At 37.5% G+C, this 19,878-nt stretch overlaps 1 protein-coding gene across 8 annotated transcripts in view; it reads left to right on the plus strand.

Annotated features, from left to right (window-relative positions):
- Window positions 1-19,878, plus strand: part of LOC109621844 (P protein) — a 284,696-nt gene that overhangs the window by 196,488 nt on the left and 68,330 nt on the right. The window contains exon 1 of one of the 8 annotated variants that reach the window (XM_029871104.2): window positions 18,351-18,486. The exons of the other annotated variants lie outside the window; for them this stretch is intronic. The gene's annotated coding sequence lies outside the window, so the exon portion shown is untranslated. Of the gene's footprint in view, window positions 1-18,350; window positions 18,487-19,878 lie in introns of those variants that run through there. 8 annotated transcript variants of the gene reach the window in all.

Genomic DNA, 19,878 nt, shown 5'->3' on the forward strand with positions numbered 1-19,878 from the left:
GGAGGAGTTTCTGAATAGAATCATGATAGATTTTGAGTTTGAATGTTTAAATGGAGTCATGTTTGTAGGAATTCATGAAGCAATTTTGGAAAAAAGTAGAAGATTTATTTTAAGAAATCCTTAGACAAATTGATTGAGAAATCTCATTAAAAAATTTTTCGGGTATCTCAATGGGAGATTTTCTGCCGAAGACTAGAACTGGAAGAGTTTGTAAATACGAATGTCGAAGATTTTAAGAAGGAATTCTAAGCGAAATTCCGGAAGAAATTTCGGGACAGATTCCAAAAAAATCCATGCTAGGTTTTCTAGAGGAATTCTTAGGTAAATTTTTGGAGGATCATCTAGCTAGAGTCAAGAAGTTTGAGAAAGCCTGCTCTAGAAGAAATTCTGAAAGAAAATGTCCGGAAATTTCTGAAGCAATTTCAAAAGGAAGAAATCCAAGGAAGGTTTTATGAAGGAGTTCTCAAATTGTTGGTTTATTTGTCATTTCTGGGATTTTTAAGCTTTTATGGGTCATTTATCCCGTAGTTCCTAAATTAATTTCTGGGGTACTATGGATACAATGAATTTTCTAAGGGCATCTTTGGAAGAATTCATGGAGGAATTCTCACACAAATCTTCAATGGTATTCCTGGCAGAGTTTCTTAACAAGATTTTTTGAAAGAATCGTTGGAGAAATTTGTGGAGGAATCTTTCAAAAAATGTCTGAAGTAATCACCAAAGGATTTTTGAAAAAAAAAAACATGTAGGGATTTTTGAAGCAATCCATGCAAGATTTTCTGACATAATATTATGTAAAATTTCGGAGGAATAGTTAGTAAAATATCCTCCAGGGATTTCTTCGGAGAACTCTACACAAATTCCTCTACAAATCCCTCTAAAGGTTTCTTCGGTGGCTTCTACAAGGGATCCTCTAGAAATTCAACAAGTAATTTCTCCTTAAATTCATTTAGAAATTTTTCGAAGAATTTCACAAAAATTAATCAAGAAATTCCTCAAAAATTATCATACAGACGTTTCTCCAAGAAATCATTCAGCGATTCCACCAAATTCTTAGAAATTTTCAACAGTATCCGCTAGACTGTCGCTTTAACCAACTTTAACCAAGCCACAGAACAAGTAACAATTCTACGGAATAGAAAGCCAAACTAACTCCGAAGCCACACCGTGCACACTGCCTCCTAATTACAATCATTGTAACCTTTTGAGCTTCGTCCTTGAATTCCTAAAGGATACGGATTCCTCCAAAGATTTCATTTCAGAGGATCATTCAGACAACTCCTCAAAGGATTCCTCCCCAAAATTCTTCAGTTTTTCCTAGCGCAATATTACATTCACCAAAATAAAATGAGAAATTTTTCCTGGAGCTTCTCCAAGGATTCCGTTAAGATTTTATCAGTTATTCCTCCTGGAATCCTCACAGAATCCCTACGGGATATTCATCCAGATAACTGTGCAGAGAGTTTCAAGAATTTCTCAGGAATTCCTCAAGAAGGTTTCCTTCAAGAATTCCTTCAGAGGTTTCCCCAACGACACCTCTAAGTATTTTTTTGAACATTCCACTATGAATTCCTTTCAGGTATCATCAGGTATCAGTAAGTCGGCTGCAAAGGCACGTTCTCCTCCATTTGGTAAATTTATGCCATCAGATTTCTCAAGAGGCTTCTCCAATGATACCTTTGCAATTTATTCGGGGATTCCTCCGCGCGTTTCGCCATTTATTTCAGGGACTACTGCAGGAATTCTGCATCATTTCCTCTAGCAGTTCAGCTAAGGATTCTTCTAAGCAACTCTCCAGGAATTTGGTCAGCTATGTGTTTCTTCGAAGATTTTTCTAGGAATACCATCATATCAGGCATTGCTCAAAGAAATCTTTAAGAAATTCTTCCAGCTTTCATTAGCAGCGAGAAAGTTTCATTTGAATCATTGCCAGAAATTAATGGAACTTCTGGAATTCTGGAACATTTGAATAGTTCATTGGTATGGGCTTCAGTACTGTAAAATTGTAGAAATACAACCCATATTACTTGCAGTTATCGAAGGTCTACTGTAGCAATACTCGGTCTATCTCGTCCGAGATCAACCTCCAGTGAAAGCTCTCAAACAAAGATAATAATAGTATCAACAATGGTAATCCTCGTACCGTCGTCGTCAGCTGCTCTTGTTGAACATTCCACACCCACAAATACAACACGTCACCTACTAAACCTTCAATCGGGTCAAAGCCCTCTCCATCTTCAAACCCCCCTCCCCAAATGGGAAAAGGGCTACCCAATGGCACCCATCCATGGTTCCAATATCGGTTGGAGTGGCCTGGCCGTCATCGTCACACAAACCAACCGCAGCACTTGCTGACCACAGCACAGTTCGGTAGTTCTTGCAATGGCGCGTTGGTACCTACATAGATGTTATCTACTGTGTGGTTGCGAGCGATATCGCACTGGCAGCGGCAGTGACCTTTGGAATCAAGGTAGGATAATGGAACCTTACCAACCACCAACCGGTCCAGCCCAGGTGCGGTGTCGTCGTAACCTTCGTGGTCTGTTTGATTTTCCGGACTGGTGGGTGGGCGTGAGAAAGGGGTCAGCTGGGATGAATAAGGCTGAAGAAGCCATTCGACGTTGGCACGTTACGTATTCGTAGTTGTCGGTTTTCTTCCGAGAGAGTAATTATGAGCTTCATAACTAACTATGATGGGATGAGGGACTGCTGCAATGAATGGGAGGAGGGCGCAATCAATTTCGATGGGAAGCCGGTGATAAGAAGGGATTTGGAATTTTTGCGGCTATTTATAGACCAAAGTGCTTTGTAATTAATTGTACAAGTGCTTATGGTTTATGAATGAAGCGGCTCGAACGGTGACGCGAGGAAGTGAGGTTTGCCGTTATCAACTGGAGATTAGCTCTCTGTTTGAGAATGACATGTGTAATCGTTGCAATGCTCAACTAGTGCAAACGACGGAGTTTCCCGGTATGTGTGTAAAAATACTGAATTGCCACGTTGAGTGGATTCACTTTGATCGATAATGACGATCATTTACATGATTTTGCATTCGGTGTCAGAGTAGGTACGTATTTACATTACAGTGATGTTTTTTACTACACAGCTGTTGTCCTCAACTATATCAATAATACATATATGTACACAGATAAAAATAATGAGATTTACACGTCATGTAAACTTCAGTTTAGTCATGTAAACTTAGTGGTATGATGGTTTACATGATATATCATGTAAAGTTACGTTATATGTCATGTAAACACACAGAGTCATGCTGAATTACATGACATATAATGGAAGTTTACATGATATTCTATGACTTTTACATGATATGTCATGTAAACTTCTGTGATATTCCACGCTCCAATCATGTGCATTATATATCACAGAATTTTACACTCTTTTTTCGATCTGTGTATTTCGGAATCCCCCGCGAAATCGATTTGACGAGAAGGAATTTTATAATTGTGCGCTGTTGGCACAATTTAACGTTGCTCGAACCAGTTTGTCAGGTTGCCGTTTGGCTTCTGAACTACTCAGGCACAGTGTTGTGGTGCTAGGTAATCTGGGCTACCGTCGACGACAGACAGCATCAGCGCCAGTCAGTCTTATGGCCAATTAAAGCAAGAGAGCAGAAAGCCACCCGGAAATTGAAATTTAGGAATTTGGGTGTTGCAGGTTATGGCAGTTTAACGTCCAATGATCTTTGCTTCAGTTAGATCGTAGTTCCCAAACATTCGAGGTAAGCGACCCCCTTTGCTACCAGGCGTGGTTTCCGCGACTCACCTGATACAAATTGCGTAGGGTAGAAGCTTCAGTTTTGGCCAGTCCGGAGTTTTGGCCATAGTGCGGTATTGATCCTGTTGCGATCTAAATCGGCGAAAATTTATTTTTTACTAGTACCTAATACAATATGATTACAGCTGTGAAAACCACACATATTGATCAAACACTGTAAGAAAAAAATATATTTCCTTAAAAAATCTGCTCCCATACATCTATTTTGGCCAGGGTGCTTCTAATTTGGCCACTCCCATAAGAAATACACGTGATTGGCCAAAATAGAAACCAAACTTAAGAATATGGCCAAAACTGCGGCAGAGCTTCTATTTTGGCCAGTGCCACTTTTAATACAAAAATCAAGTATTGGCATGATTTCTGCATTTTTCCTTCAAAATATAGGTTGAAATCTTTCTTTTGACGCATTGGTTGTTTTCATAGGATTATTGGATATTTTTATACAAATGATTTCCCTTAGACTGGCCAAAACCGGTACCCGCACCCTAGATACAATTTAAACCTCAAAGAGCCAATTATTCTTTGCTAGATGCTTACTATATGAAAAGAGGTTGAATGCTAGTCATCACCGTTGGAAAATTGTTTTTTTTTTATTTCCTTAGGGTCTGTGTCAATTGGCGAATTAAAACTAATTTTCACGTAAACTTGACAGTTCGATAATTATTTCCTTAGGAGAACTGTCAAGTTTAAGTGTTGAACTGTCAAATTTAAGTAAAAATTAATTTTAATTCGCCAATTGACACAGACCCTTAGTTGCCAAAGCGCTTCAAACTATGGAAAAATCCGTTGTGATAGAATAGCATGACCTTTTTTTCGATAGTATGTGATTCATTCCAATGAAACTGTTGATAGAGATAACATTGCAAGTGTTGAAACTTCTGAAAATATCAGAGGGATCAGTAATCTCTACATAAGTATGAAGAAGCTCTGATGAAAGGCTTAAAAACACTCCTAAGCCCCTCCTGAAACATACCTCAATTCCCTCAGCAATCCCACTGAAACTCACTAAGTTCCCTCCGAAGCCCACTTAACATCCTCCCCGGGGGAAACTTCTTCTTCTTCTTTTTTGGCGTAACTCCCAAAAAGTGACAAAGCCTGCTTCTCAGCGTAGTGTTCTATGAGCAATTCCAGTTATTAACTGAGAGCTTCCTCTAACAATGACAATTTCGCATGGGTATATCGGTAGCCACAAAGATACACAATACCCAAGAAAGTCAATGAAATTTCTCTTACGAAAAGTTCCTGAACCGACCGCGAGCCTGTCATTCTTAACACAGTTGTACTTAATACCCGTACCCGCTTATCGCATCGGCTACATGGGTTTTGTACACTGTTTTGCTTGAACATCCCAGAGATTTGGTTTCGTTTCTGGATGAATTCTTTGAAGAAGGCCTTAAGAAATTCCTAGAAGAACCCTTGGGGAAGCCAATTAAAGAAACCTAAAAGGATTCCCAGAAAGAATTCTTAACGTAATTTTTGGAGCTATCTCTTGAGGAGTTCTTGAACGAACCTCTGTTGGAATTTTTTGTAAGAATTCCTTGAAATACTTGTGGAGGAATTTCATAATTCTAAACACTCTGGAGAATTCTGGATGAATTCCTAAGGTAACTTGTGAAGAAATTTCTCAATGATTTTTTATAGAAAATTCCGGAAGGAATTCTTGGAGAAATCTTTGGGTGAATTCCTGGAGAAATTCTGGACAGACTTTTTGAAGGGCTCTCTCGATGAGAATTTGTATGAATTCTTAGAGAAATTGCTGAAAAATTTCCAAGGAACTCTGTGTTCAAATTACCAGAGAAATTTTTGTTTAAATCCTTGGAAAAAATCACCATAGAAATTTAAAATTTCCCTAGAGAAACTCTAGAAAATTTCTGTAGAAATTCTAGAAATTTCTTCATCCATTTGTCAATGACACATTCTACCGTGACGTTGCAACGTTTTGACACCTTTTCTGACAGATTTTCCACTATAACTCGTAAATTCGACCGTAAATCCTCAAATATTTTTACATATTCGGATTCCTTGTAAAATTCTAATAAGTATGATCGGTTGAACAGTTAGTAAAGTATGTTATAAATAGGGATTAGTAACGTGACGTTACAACGTTGTAACGTGACGCTACTCATTCCCATTTTTAACATACTTTCCCAATGAAAACAAACTGTTCAACAGATCATACTTATAGGATATTTTACAAAGAATCCGAATATGTAAAAATATTTGATGGTTTATGGTCGAATTTACGAGTTATAGTGGAAAATCTGACAGAAAAGGGATCAAAACGTTGTAACATCACGGTGTCCAATATGTTCCTGAAGAAGTGTTTTGAAGAATTTTAAAAGAAATTCAAAGAAGGTTGACGTAAAAACTAGAAGTATTTTCAGGTAAAGTACATAAACGTATTGGCAAATTGAGAGATGCATTTGTAAAAAGAATACCACTTGTTTTGGTGGGATTCGAACCCACGACTCTGTTATCGCTTGTCCGGTACTTTAATTTATTTATTTAATTAATTCAACTGACAATATAGAGTCTCAACAATAATCAACTAAGCTACAGAAAAAGTTACGATTCTGCAGAATAGAAAGTCAATCTGGATTCGAAGCATTCTTTGGAAAACTTGTGCAGAAACTTCGGAAGGAAACTCTGAAGGAAATCTTGAAGGAATACTTGGATGACACCTGGACGGGGAGCTCTACACAAATTCGCGGGTGGGTCTATGGAAGACATTCTGGATTAACTCCTCGGGTAGTGATTGGAGAAACCTCTGACGACAACTCAAGTCTCAAACGGAATCCCTGGACGTATTTCTTGACAAATACCAAAAGAAATTGGTCGGTAAATGCCTGGAAAAAATCTAGAAAAAAATCCTTATTTTATCATTATGGAATTGAGTAACTTTCAAGCAGAAGAATGCAATTTTCAGAAATCATTCGATGAGTTCATTAAAGAATCCCTTGAGGAATTTTTGGATAAATCTTTTAAAAATGTCTGGAGAAATGTCTTGAGGAATTTCTAGATAAAGCCCTGGAGGAATCCCTGAGGAATTGACAATTCCAAGACAATTATTTGAAGTTTTTGTGTTTTTACTAAATCTTTATTGGAATCTTTTTAAGAATTCTTGAAGAAACCTTTTTTATGTTTACTTGGAAATTTCGGATGAATTTTATGCAGAGTCCATTGAGAAAATCTATCATGAATAAATAGAAAAAGTTTTGAAGCAATCCCTGGAGATATTTTGAAATGAATCTCTGGAGGGTCTCGTTAGAATTTCCACAGGAATCCTTGGAGGGGCTTTTGAAGAAGTGCTTGGAGGAATTTCTGGAGCATCTAAAAGAATCCCTGGGGAAATTACTGGAGGTATGTATCTGCGAAAAAAAAAATCTGGAGGAGTCTCTAGAGATATTGTAGGGTATATGTACCATTCCTTGGCCTAATTTGCAAGCCGCCTTGACAATTTTGACCATAACTCATGAATTAATAGCACTAGACATAATATGTTGACCCTATTACACACTCTAGGCAATGCATGTTTCACCAATTGGAAGTAAACTAACGTAAATATTCAAGGATTTACTTAATCAAGTTGAAAAGATTCGATGCGATGATATGCAACGTTGGTCTATGGTACAAAAATTGGCCTATTAGTGGATACAACGTCGGCCTATTGCTTTCCATGCACTAGAACCACTTATTATCTCATTTTTTCAATATTACTGCTGAAGTATTATCTCTGTTTGTTCACCAATCTTACTTTTAAATTACATTTTCGGAGCCAAATTTCCAAAAAACTGTAAATAAATTACTTAAACTAAAGTTCTTTCTTAATTTATTAACAAAAACAACGCAACCCTGTTATTGTGTTATATTTTTCCAGTCACCGTACACAAAATCTTTCTTCCCGTTCGTTCTTTCTGGTTCTTACGCAAGTAATGTTGTTGACGTCATTTTACTGATGGGCCAAGATGTGGGTACATAGTGAAAAAACTGTCCTCAATATTCGGCCCACATTCAAATTGTAAAATATTTATTATTCGTTGAGAACAAATATACAAGTTAAAAATAGCGTCTTTCGCCGTCGCATCAAATGTTCAAATATTGAAAAGTCAATTCGAAATGTTCCAGAATCATGTCATTTATGATCATGTGTATAGACTACCCCCTAAGCCGAAGAATCATGGCGTCTACAAAAGCTAAACAAAGTGACATTTTCATTCATGTTGATGCTCCAAAGTGCTAAAATTGAAACGAAATGTTACAGTTGTTTGCCGCATAGCTTTTCCGATATCCAGTTATGCGTGTTTGTTTGAGTTTTTGGTTAACGTTGAGATAGGCCGAACGAGGGGACTATGCCAAAGATGCATCCCGATACCCTATACTGTATGATATGTATGTATATTGTATGATTATAATCCTCGGAGAATTTCAAAGTTGACCCCAGAAGGAATTAGAGTAATCCTAGGAGAAGCCACCGAAGAAATCTTTGGAGGGATTACTAGAGGAATTCTTGGAGGAACATCTGCAGGAATTTCAGGGAAATTTCTCGAGCCATTTCTGCAGGAAGCCCTAGAATACTCCCTGGAGAAATTCCCAGAGGAGGAATCTCAGCAGAATCCATGAAAGATGTTCTGAAGGAATTCCTAATTTTATACTTACGTAATTGAACTTTCATCTAAAAATGGAATGTCGACAAGAATTCTTGAAAAATTCTGGGGAAAATTTTCTGGGTGAATGGCTGCAAAAATTATATGATGGAATCCCTAGAAGAATGTGGAACTCCCTGAAATGCCACTGGAAACCTTCGCAAACCTCTCTCAAATTTCTGAAACTTACCAGAAACCCCCATGAAACGCCCCTAGAAAACTCTTGAATTATCTAGAGACCCCCTGGAGTGCCATTGAACCTCCAAAGAACTCCTGTCCTGAAACGCCCCTGAAATGCCCCTGAAACTTCCAGAAACGCCTCTGAAACCCCTCAGAAATCCCTTCGAAAATCATGTTAAAGCTAGAGGTTGACATTTTTAGAATTTTGCTTCTTACAGAAGTTTGTTCATAATACTCTTAGATATCACTTTAAGTATGAATCCTCCTGGTTTATGATTATGTGCAAGTTTGACACACTCGGCTCATTAGTATATATGTCCAGCGTTAAGTAAGAGGGAATCATGTAACAAAATTAAAGACAATTTTAGATAGAGCAATCTTTTGAGTAATCCTTAGGTAAATTAGATAAATCTCTGCAGGCCTCTCAAAAGCTGTCCTTGGAGAAATCCCTGAATATTCCTGGCAAAATCGCTGATGGATTTCAAGAGCAATCTCTCAAAAGTTCTTGAAAATAGGAACTTATGGAGAATTTCGCCACTCATAAGGAACAAAAAATCGGTGATATTATTTGTTTGTCCTTTAGTCTCACCGCTAGATCATGTTCTTCTAGACTGTTGCACGATGGGTGAATGTCAACTTTCGTCTCATTTCAACACGGCCGGCGACCAGTAAGATTCGCTTTTCCATCGCCCCATCTGACGCGTACCGCATTGAACCAGTAAGGAAAAAGATGAAGCACTCGGTGTCTTATTTAGTTTGTTTTTTTTTCTTTTTGAACTGTTACTCTGGTTAAGATTGTTGCTGACAGTGCACAAGTTGTCTGCTTAATGTAACATATCCCAGCAATGTCCAAAATACTGAAACTTCTGGCTGGAACTTTGGAAAAGTTTTTGTAATTTCTGAAGATGTCATGAAAAAATTATTCAGCGATATAATAAACTAATATCTAATTTTTTGTAATTTTTTAATTGTCTAGAAAAGTTAAAAAAAAAACAGATATTTTATAAATTTATCTACAATTTCTCGTTGCAAAAACATGCTTTTGGTATTTGAAATAAAGTCAATTGGAGCATTTTGAGCTTGAAGGATTTAAGAAACAATCAATCATAAATATGATGACTGTATACTGCCTAATTTAAACAACAACGTTAGCGAGTTGTTGATGCATTAAGAAGGTTAATAAACTAACACATACCCCAGAAATTTATTAAAGTTTTTCCCTCCGTATACATACATATCTATAATATCATATCTGCTTGACTATTTGTATGCAATAGATTACTACTAATAAAAATCAGCTTAAAAAGAAAAGTGCAACATAATGAGTTTCGGCTCTGTAAATCAAAAAGCGTGAGTGAGACCTTTTTGGAAAAGTGGGAAGAATTAACCTAAGTTGAAATTCACGAATAAAAAAAAATCTTTTGGATAAATTATACGAAAAAGCATTTGGAATGCGAATATGTATCACGTTTTTCGGTGTTATCAGGGAACTGATGAAAAGCATATTCATGACCGCCCTCATGTGGGGCTGGAACCACTGTACTGTCGTGATTTCAAATCTTGTACCTATGAGTTGTGGATGATTTCCATACTTTCACGCATAATTTGTCCATCTGTTCCTGTGCACGCTGAGTAAGCTATCAACAGATTTTTGTTATGTCTACCCTACTTTTTTACAATTGATACACCCTATCATAATCCGGATTGAGCAGTGCATATCGCTCACACATAACGCAAAGAGAGTTATTCCCGTCAACGACTAATGATATCAATCTTCGTCGTCAAATCAAAAACATCATAGAAGAGACCTCCCCATTCCACAACCCCTAATGACTACCGGTCAGCTCAGCATGCTGACAACCGCGTCGCGTTCCCTTCATCGCATAGCGCACACATTACACGGGTCGACTCGGTTCGGTTCACCTCGCACCAGAGGCGGAGAGATGATCCATCGCCGGAGCGGAGACTGAGACTGCAGGCAGGCATCAGGCATCAGCATCATACAGTATGCGGCAGGAAAAAATGCGAAAGTGTTTTTCAACTTCAAACCTCATTTTCGTCCATTTGACGTTAACCAATCTATGTTTCAACGTTCCATGATCTCTAATAGGCTAGTTTTCTGAAAAGTAAATTAAAAAAAAATCCATTTTGGTCACTAACATTTACAGGGCGGCGCCTGAAACTGAAGACAATCAAAATTTTTAAACCGCAGAAAAGTACACAGGTCGCTAAATTTCGTATCTGGCAAAACAAATTTTTTAATTTGCTCTACAATATCATCAAATATATGTACTTATTTCATCTAGTATGTGAAACTACATGGCTCTGGATCAGTTTGGTCTGGTTGTTCATCGAATTTAAGCAAATTTTGTTACTGTTATAGTCATTTTGTTTAATGACCATTGGGCGCGCAGTTTTTTGATACCCGCTTATTAGGCTTACATTATCACATGTTAAACATCAAATATGTTTATTTTTATTTTGCAGTGCTAGAATATAGACATTGACTGATACACTGTCATGGAAAAATAGTCATATATATCCCAAATTTAGCGTGCAATAGTGCCTTGAACTTTTCGCATTTTTTCCTGCCGCACCCTGTATTCGCGGAATCCGCGCGTGTGAAAGCTTTTCTCCTCCTGTTCCATTCGACTTCGTCGTCGTCGTCATTCATTGTCCATTGATTGATGCCGTCCAAACATATGGCTGAGCGAGCGCTGTTGTCATCGTCGTCAGTTGGTCGGTTGCGGTTCGAATAAAGCTCGCCACTCCGTTAGTGTTAGAACAATTTGCGATAATAATACCGGATAATGCATGCACGTTGCGGCGATCGCAGCTCCACAGCAGCGCTCCTTTTGGGAGCGAATGCGCCACGCTTAGCTACTGCGCTCGCGACGTCACTATACCTGACTGGTTTGCATTAGTAGATCAGTAACTAACTACACACCTCCACACAGGCGGCGTGTGGTATCAAGCTGTTCACGCCTCTACACATACCGGCTATACTGCTTTCCGGAAGCATGTGACTGTTTCGATTTTGGAATGTAGGATATGGCGCTTTAGAGCGTGATCATTACCGAGCAGTTGGAGGCAGTCTTGTAAAAAATCTTTTTTTTTTTGGAAAAAGACAAATGCTAATTGCAAACCAGAGATCAAAATTTTCATTTTCAATGAGTTCAATCAACGTGAATTGTGAAAATTCTAAACTGAGGGATCGAAATAAAACTAATTTTGGTGAATGAATTTTCTCACTTATTCATTTGTTTTTCTGTCACTGACTATTTTCACTGAGAAATATAACTAGACCGTAACTACCGATGATACTTCAAATCATCACAAAACTTGCGTAAAGTAGATAATTACACCGTGTCCAATAAGTTCTCATACAAAATACAAATTAAGATGTGTTTTAGAAGTGAGAATGGTGTGAATAAACTTTTCAAAAGGACGTAACTGTTCTTCAAAACAATATATTCCTCCATAGCTGTAGAACGTATCTCATCATTCCCAGGACACCAACAACCACTATCGGGAAGAATTGCATTTCCTCCGTCCAGTAGTGGTTGCACATTGCGTCGGAGAGATTAAGGGTTGGGTTCGGCAAGCATTTTCACCTTTTTGAAATGTTATATTTAAAGCGTACACTCTCTATACAGCAAATCTGCTTTAAAAACAAAACTCAAATATGGGCAACTACAAATTGAACAAAAAGTAATATGTCTGTGTTCCAAACGGCTTAAGTTAAAAGGATAGAAAACCAAAACATTGAAAGGCCAAAAGACAAAAAGTTGAAACAGGATTCAAATAATCAAACATAATATGCTGCATGAAAATTCTCTCATTTTTTTTAAATATCTAGGTAAGAACTTTTGTCCCTTCCAATTTTACTTTTTTCGACCTATTATACATTGCATTATCGTGTCGGTATCTTCTGCGCGGTCAATCCTTAGCTGTTTTCCGCACTTATTGCAGAAGACACGAACACGATATGATGTACTGGCGAAGATCTATTAATAGAGATTTTGAACATTATTGCGCGATAATCTAACGCGCAATATTGTCTTTGGATTTTTTTTTTTCATTCCTACGTTTCGTTTTCAGAAGATGCTTGTGAATGCTATCGCTATGACTGAGAGTAATATGAACATCTATAGGCATATGGATTCACAATACAATATACTTTTAATTGAATTTGTTACACCTATGTAATGTTTGCTATCCACAGGCCTATGAACACTTACCGTGGTCAGTAAACGAGTGACAAACAATTGGCAAACTCTTATTTGCACATGTTTGCCACTCGAGTACTGATCGGTGTTGTAAACATGGCCAAATAATTGCTATATTGACTTACTTGAAAGTGTTCAATTTGTAATAAATATTAGCAAATATTAACCCTGGCAAAGTTAGGCAAATATTTGCACAACAATGTTTTTGCAAATTTATTTGGTCAGTACACGTATGACAAATAAATTTGTCAAATTTAGCCAAATATTTGCACATTTGGCAAAGCGTCTACTGAAACCTTAAATTGGTTTTAGGATTTTCTCACGAAACTTGATGGGTAATTTCTAAACTTCTGACTTCTTCATCTTTCTATTCCAATTTCTGGCGTTAAGTTTAAACTGCAACAGAGCCTGTTTTCACAATTATTAACTAGGAGCATTCTCTACCTATTGACAACTCTGTATTCATGATTATGCCAACGGAAGATATAAATATTTACAAAATGTTCCTGAACATTGGCTAAACCCTCACGTGTACTACTTCAGCTATATGGGTCCTAAACTTACTACTTCAGATTCCTAAAACAGAGGAAGAGGAAACTAACTTGAAAAAAAAATGAGTAATTCCATAAGTCGTTTTCAATACGAATTGTTTTTTTTTGTTGAAATTTAAAAAATTGGCATTTAAAAAAAAAAGAATTAGAAACTGGCATTAATTGTGATTAGGAACAGGAACGAATACCACAAGATCAAATATTGGTCGCAGTGGTTATGTCCTGAACAGAGAAAAAACAGGAACGAATTCGTTTCTAAAATGGTCAATTAACAACATGCTGTGCCAATTGATTAATTTCAAGTTTTTCCAGTGTGCTTTGAAAAGTCTGTTGTCGAAGGTTTAGCAGCTTACAATTGACAATTGCTGGATCTGAGTTTAATACTATGCAAGAAGAAGCTGCAGTCACAGTATAATTGGTGATCGTTTGTTAAATAACGCTCACTTGTTTTTTTTTTTGTACGTAATGTAGACAATATGCTTTTATGTTGCACACTGAAGTAGAGAGGCACGCATATAATACAGCTTGAACAACTATTTGGAAACATTAAAAATTTTCTAACTGCTGAAGGAATATTTGCCCTTATGAAAGAGCTTTGAAAAGTAATGGACGAAGATCAGCAATGAAGCATGAAACCATTATGCTTGGTTTATTACACTATTTTATTGCATAAGCTGGATACATCAATGCGGCAGGCAAGACCAACTGTAATGAACAACATCGAATTAGCAAGGCAAAGAGGAAAGAGAGGAAAAAAATGTCCCAACAATTTATGGCACAACAAAATTGTGATGCATCAGAGTGTACCAAAACGACATTTCTCACCATCATTTCAAGGATGAATAAACATTTAGGAGAAAATTGTGATGTAACTCTACGTTTGTATTGTTATGACAATTCTGGGGAGCAGTACTAGTGCAACTACTAAAGAAATTGGTGGGTTGATTTTTGAAGGTACATCTGATATCATTATAGGTTAAGGTGAATATAAAACGAAGCAACATCTTGAATTTTCAAAGGCACAAAAGCACTGAAGAACCGGGGGCGTCCATAAATGACGTAGCTTTTTTTACGCGATTTTTAATACCCCCTCCTCCCTCGTAGCATTTCGTCACAAATTTGGATACCCCATTTAAATGGCGTAGCTTATTAAACAACCCCTCCTCCCCCTCAACAAAATGTTCATGTCAAAAAGCAAGTAACGAAAAAACTCAAAACTTAGTTCTGATTTCAATTTTAACTTGTATGTTAAACGAATATTATCGAATATTATGAAAAAAAAAACAACAATAGCCAGAAATTATTGCCGACTGTGGAGCGGATCTGGTGTGATGGAGGATCTGGGATCGAATCCCACTCCCGACAAACTCGCAAAATGTGAGTTCTTCCTTCGGAAGGGAACTAAGGTGTGGGTCCCGAGATGAAATAGCCCAGGGCTAAAAATCTCGTTAATACAGAAAGAAAAAAAAACATTGCCGACTGCCAGGTTCAGATCGCCAGTTTCTTTTAAAATTCAGGTTTTCCTAAAAGCTTTTCCATGGTTTCCGTAGGGAGTTCTTTCAAGGTTTTCTTCTCCTTTGTTCTACCAGCAGTTTCTACGGACATCTCTTTGAGGATTTTAAACGAAATTTCTTTTGAGATTCCATCAAAACTTCCTTCTGGGTTTCCTGAAGAAGTCCCTTTCGGGATTCCTCCAGGAGTTCCTTCTTGATTCCCTTAAGGAGTTCACTCAAATATTCATTCCGAAATCCCTGTAGGAAACCCCTCCGGCATTCTTTCAAGACCCCTCCAGCAGTTGCTTCTGGGAGTCCTCCAGGAGTTCTTTTTAGGATTCTTTGTGGAAGTTTCTTCTGGGATTCCTCGAGGACTCCCTTCAAGAATTTATCCAGGATTTTTTCCCAGGACTCTTCCAGGAACTTTTTCCGGCATCCCTGCATTCACTCCTTTTGGAATTCCATCAAGATTTTCTTTCACCAGAAGTTCTGTCTGGATATCTTCCGGGATTCCCCAAAAGTTATTTTCGGGATTACTTCAGAAATTTCTTCGTGTTTTTTTGGAAATTGAACCAGGAGTTCCTTCTGAGACTTCACAAATAGCTCCTTCTGAGATTCTTTCAGGAGTTTATTCATGATTTCTTCAAAAGTTCCATCTAGAATTGCTTCAGGAACTCCTCACAGGATTTCTTTTGGAATTTCTCTATGTTTTCCTTTCAAGATTCCTCCAGGAGTTACTTCTGAAATTCTTCTGGAAGTTCTTTGAGGGATTCCTTCCAAAACCTTTTGGGATGTTTCCAGAAGCTTTTTCTGGAATTCCCAGTAGGAATCCCTGTCAAAATGTTATCCTTCTCCTGTTGGGGAAACCTACAAAGAACACCATGAGAAATATCTTACAAAGCTGCTAGAGGAGCCCATTAAGAAATTGTTAGAGGAATTCTTCAATGAAGTCTTTTAGAAACTATATGAGTTACTCCCGGAATAATGCCATAATATCACAAACTTAGAAAATGTTTCCTTTGCAACCTTAGCGGCGTGCAGTGCCCTATAGCAAGCAGCAAAGTATTGGTCGTGAGAAGCATTTGAGCGAAATTGATTTTCATACACATTATTTTTTACGCATGATTCCAAAACCATTTTCTCTGATACAGCTGTTGCGTCCGATAGCAGTAGGGTATCGCGCCACTTGGGCGGTGGCTTGTATATTCGTCTGTTTTCCACTATAACTCAGTCAATTTTGAACCAATTGACTTGAAATGTTGTACACGGGTAGATACTATGCCTATCTCACCGCATTCCAAAAACTGTGTCAATTGATTCAAATTTGAGTTATAGTGAAAAACAGACGAAAATAGAAACCACCGCCCAAGTGGTGCGATTCCCTATGTCTTATGAAAAGAAGCCGGCATTTATGTCCATTATTTGTTATTTACATTAATCTGATGGAAAAAAATAGATCATGCAATATATTATTCATTTTATTTTTTATTGTTTTGTTTAGTGGGTTAAATACTTAAAGCAAGTAAAATTTTTATTAAGCTTAGTAGAAAGCTACGTAGCATATCATGAACCCTTACCCCCACTATCGTCACACTTCGTCACAAAATCACAAACACCCCCTTCCAACTTGGTGTAGGAATTCTCATAGGAACCACAGCAGAGATTTACAATAGAATTAACGAAAGAGTTTACAAAGAAATTGCTGAAAGAAACAAGGAGTCCCGAATGTCAAAAAAAATCTCAAAAAAATTACCGAAGTAAAACCCGAGAAATGCAGAATTACCAATGATGTATTCAAAGAAACTTTGCGAAAAAATTGCAGAGTTTTTGGAGAATGAACTACGAGTGGATTTGCCGGAAGAGTTACTGGAGAAATAAATAAAAAGGCTAAAAAAATGCTGAAATTATTTTTAATAAATGCTTGAAAAAAGAAACACTAAAATAATTGGCAAAGAAACTCTCTAAAAAAAATTTGAAAGATGTGCAGATAAAGGTTTGAAAAAAAATGCCAAATAAATTCCTAAAGGAGTTGTCGAAACAGCTTCCAGAGGATTTCCCAAAAAATTGAAATTTTCAAAGGACCACCTTGTTGTTGAATATTGAGTACGACAACACGAACGTATTTTCAACTTAAAAACAGCTAAGGTACAATGCATGAAAATTTTGAAAGTTTGAAAGTGGCATATTCACCCGGGAGCGGTCGTGTCACGTACTGAGTACACGCATCATGATAAAACAAAATGCTTTTGATACACAGTCTTTTCAAAGGAATTGCCGAAGGAATTCCCAAAATAAATTCCGAATATGTTCTCAAAGTACTAATCGAAGAAGTTCCTAAAAAAATACTGAAAAATTTTCAAAGGAATAGCAGATAAAATTCCTAGAGAGGTTTTTTAAACAAGTAAGCTGATGCAAGAATTCCTAATATCTTCACTGAAGTAATCTCAAAGAAATTCCCATAGGAATCACAGCAGGAATTAACAAAAAAATTGGCGAAAGACAAATTGTTCTAAAAAAAATTGTCGGATGAATTCCGAATGTCATAGATAAAAAAAATTCTCAAAAAATTATCGAAGAAAAAACGAAAATATACAGATGGAATTATCGAAGACATTCTCAAAGAAATTCTCAGATTTTTTTGGAGAATAAATTACCAATGGAATTGATCGGGAGTGTAGGTATTGCACATTAACAAACTTGGATGTTTTCATATTTTTTCTGTTAACTAAAATAAATATCTTTCAGTCGATAAACACAAATTTAAGTTGTGCTATATCTGGACTATGTGGACCACCCTATCTTAAAAATGTTCATCCCTAATGGAGACTTTTAGTGGCTACGCAGTCTTTATTCTTAAAACGGGTTTTTTGTTTACCCAACGCTTCGGCTCTTAGGGATGGTGCCTTCCTCAAGTAAAATAAAAACGTTTTAACATTTTCGTTGAACTACAAATTTAACAAATATCACGACATTTGGAAATCCACTAAATGGATAGTTTATAGAATTATTGATTACTATCTTCCCCCAGTTAGATTCCGCCGAAATTCTCATTTTCAGAACTGATCACACCCTCACGAAAAGCACTGTATAATCAGAGCAACACCGCCACCGCAGCCGCGTAGGACCGTCCAACCGACGACAACGTGTGCGTCTACCAACCCAGCCCCAAGAGCGCGCGCGTTCGTTCGTCCGTTGTCCGTTGGTTGGACCGTGCTGTTCCTTTCCTATCTCTCCATAACGGCTGCTGACTGGGGCGGCGCGCGGCTCCTGGCTGTAGCCAGTTAGTCGGTCAGTCAGTTGCGGTAGTAACTCGAGTGGACTGTCGCTACTATACTCTTGTGTGGTGCTCCTGCTGTTGCTATTGCTGCTCCTGCTTGCTACTGGCGCGCGCGGTGTTTTTGTGATGATTTTTTAAAACACAAATTTTCTGACCTCGTCAAGCTCAGTCTACTGACAACGGTCGGTCGGTACGCATGTGCCTTAGATCTTCCACGAGAGAAAGTAAAAGAAAAAAAGAGGAACAAAACGAACGTTGAGGAGCACAAGAGCAGGAGTGGAATAAAAAGTGTCGTCCTTCCTCCCCACCAGAAAAGTACACACGCCTCTAACTAGTAGTACCTCTAGTGGTATAGGGAGTAGTAGAGAGAAGTTTTATTTTAAGTGTGAAGAGCCAAGTCGAATCCTATCGAGGGGGTGAAGAGTGCGTGCCGCACGGAAGCGGAGTGTTGTGAGAAGAAGTGTGATGAGGACGCGCGGTGCGAAGATATTTCTTGGAAGAAAGTTTCTGTTTAGTGATGAAGAAAAGTGGGGAATGTTGTGTGATTAGGAAGTGGAAGAGTCCTGCCTGTTGTCGGGATAGTGACACCTACAGCGTTCTCCTGAATAGTGCGGAAGGGGAGGAAAAGTTGTGATCTTGGGATAGGGAATTTTCATTGAATGATTTGAATTGGAACAGAAATTCGCAATGGGGCGCGTTTGGTGAAATACCAGATTTGTAGTAATGTGCTAGATGTTTGAATGACGAGAAGGTAAATTCTAAGTTTCTGCAATAAAACTATACAAAAAGCGTAGATATTATGATGTTTTTCTTAATTTGTTTCTGTTTGTACAAAACTTTGGATTACTGTGTTGTTATTCTCTCCATTTCTTGCCACTTCCCACATTAACCCAATCTTTTGTTCAAACAGCATCAAATTAGACATGATATCATAATATCCACGCATTATATAATATTTCATCACAGAAACATTTACCTTCTCACCATACAAAAATTCAGCTCATTATTACAAATCTAGTACTACTCCACCGAACTGCATTGAGTATTTTTGAAAGACGTTTCCTTATCTATATAAATAAAAATGGAATGGAGTTTGTATGTCACGAATAGGCTCGGGAACGGGTCAACAGATCGACATGATTCTTTCACTGTTGCATTCCACCAGGGCTCCGACATGTTCGTACGAAAAAATTATTAGAAAAAGTGACCGGGAAGGCAAGAAAAACAGGAAAATCTGAAAATCCATTTTGAGGGGCATTTCTTCATGGAACCGGGTGTCAAAAAACAGAGTAGGCAGGCAGGACGACGTTTGCCGGGACTGCTAGTGTAAAATAAAACTCTTTTATGCAATTCAGTATCATAATTTAAATTTTATATAACTCATTTTGGTATAATAATGGCCAATTTTTCCGAACTGGTTCATTATGCAACGGAAAAGAATTGCATAATGAAAAATAGTTGTATAATGTTCATAATGCAACTCATTTGAGTTGCATTATGAATATTATGCAACTCAAATGGGTTGCATTATGAAAAAAACATTGCATAAAATTTTGTATGGAACTCGATTTTTTCAGCACTTTTCGTATTTATCCAACTCGGCAAGCCTCGTTGCATAAATGTACGACTCGTGCTGAAAAAAATCAACTTTTTGCAACTCATTACATAAATAACTATTTTTAGTAAATTTAAGTTCAAAACTCTAAA

The sequence above is a fragment of the Aedes albopictus genome, chromosome 2, assembly GCF_035046485.1.
Source record: "Aedes albopictus strain Foshan chromosome 2, AalbF5, whole genome shotgun sequence".
Lineage (NCBI taxonomy): Eukaryota > Metazoa > Arthropoda > Insecta > Diptera > Culicidae > Aedes > Aedes albopictus.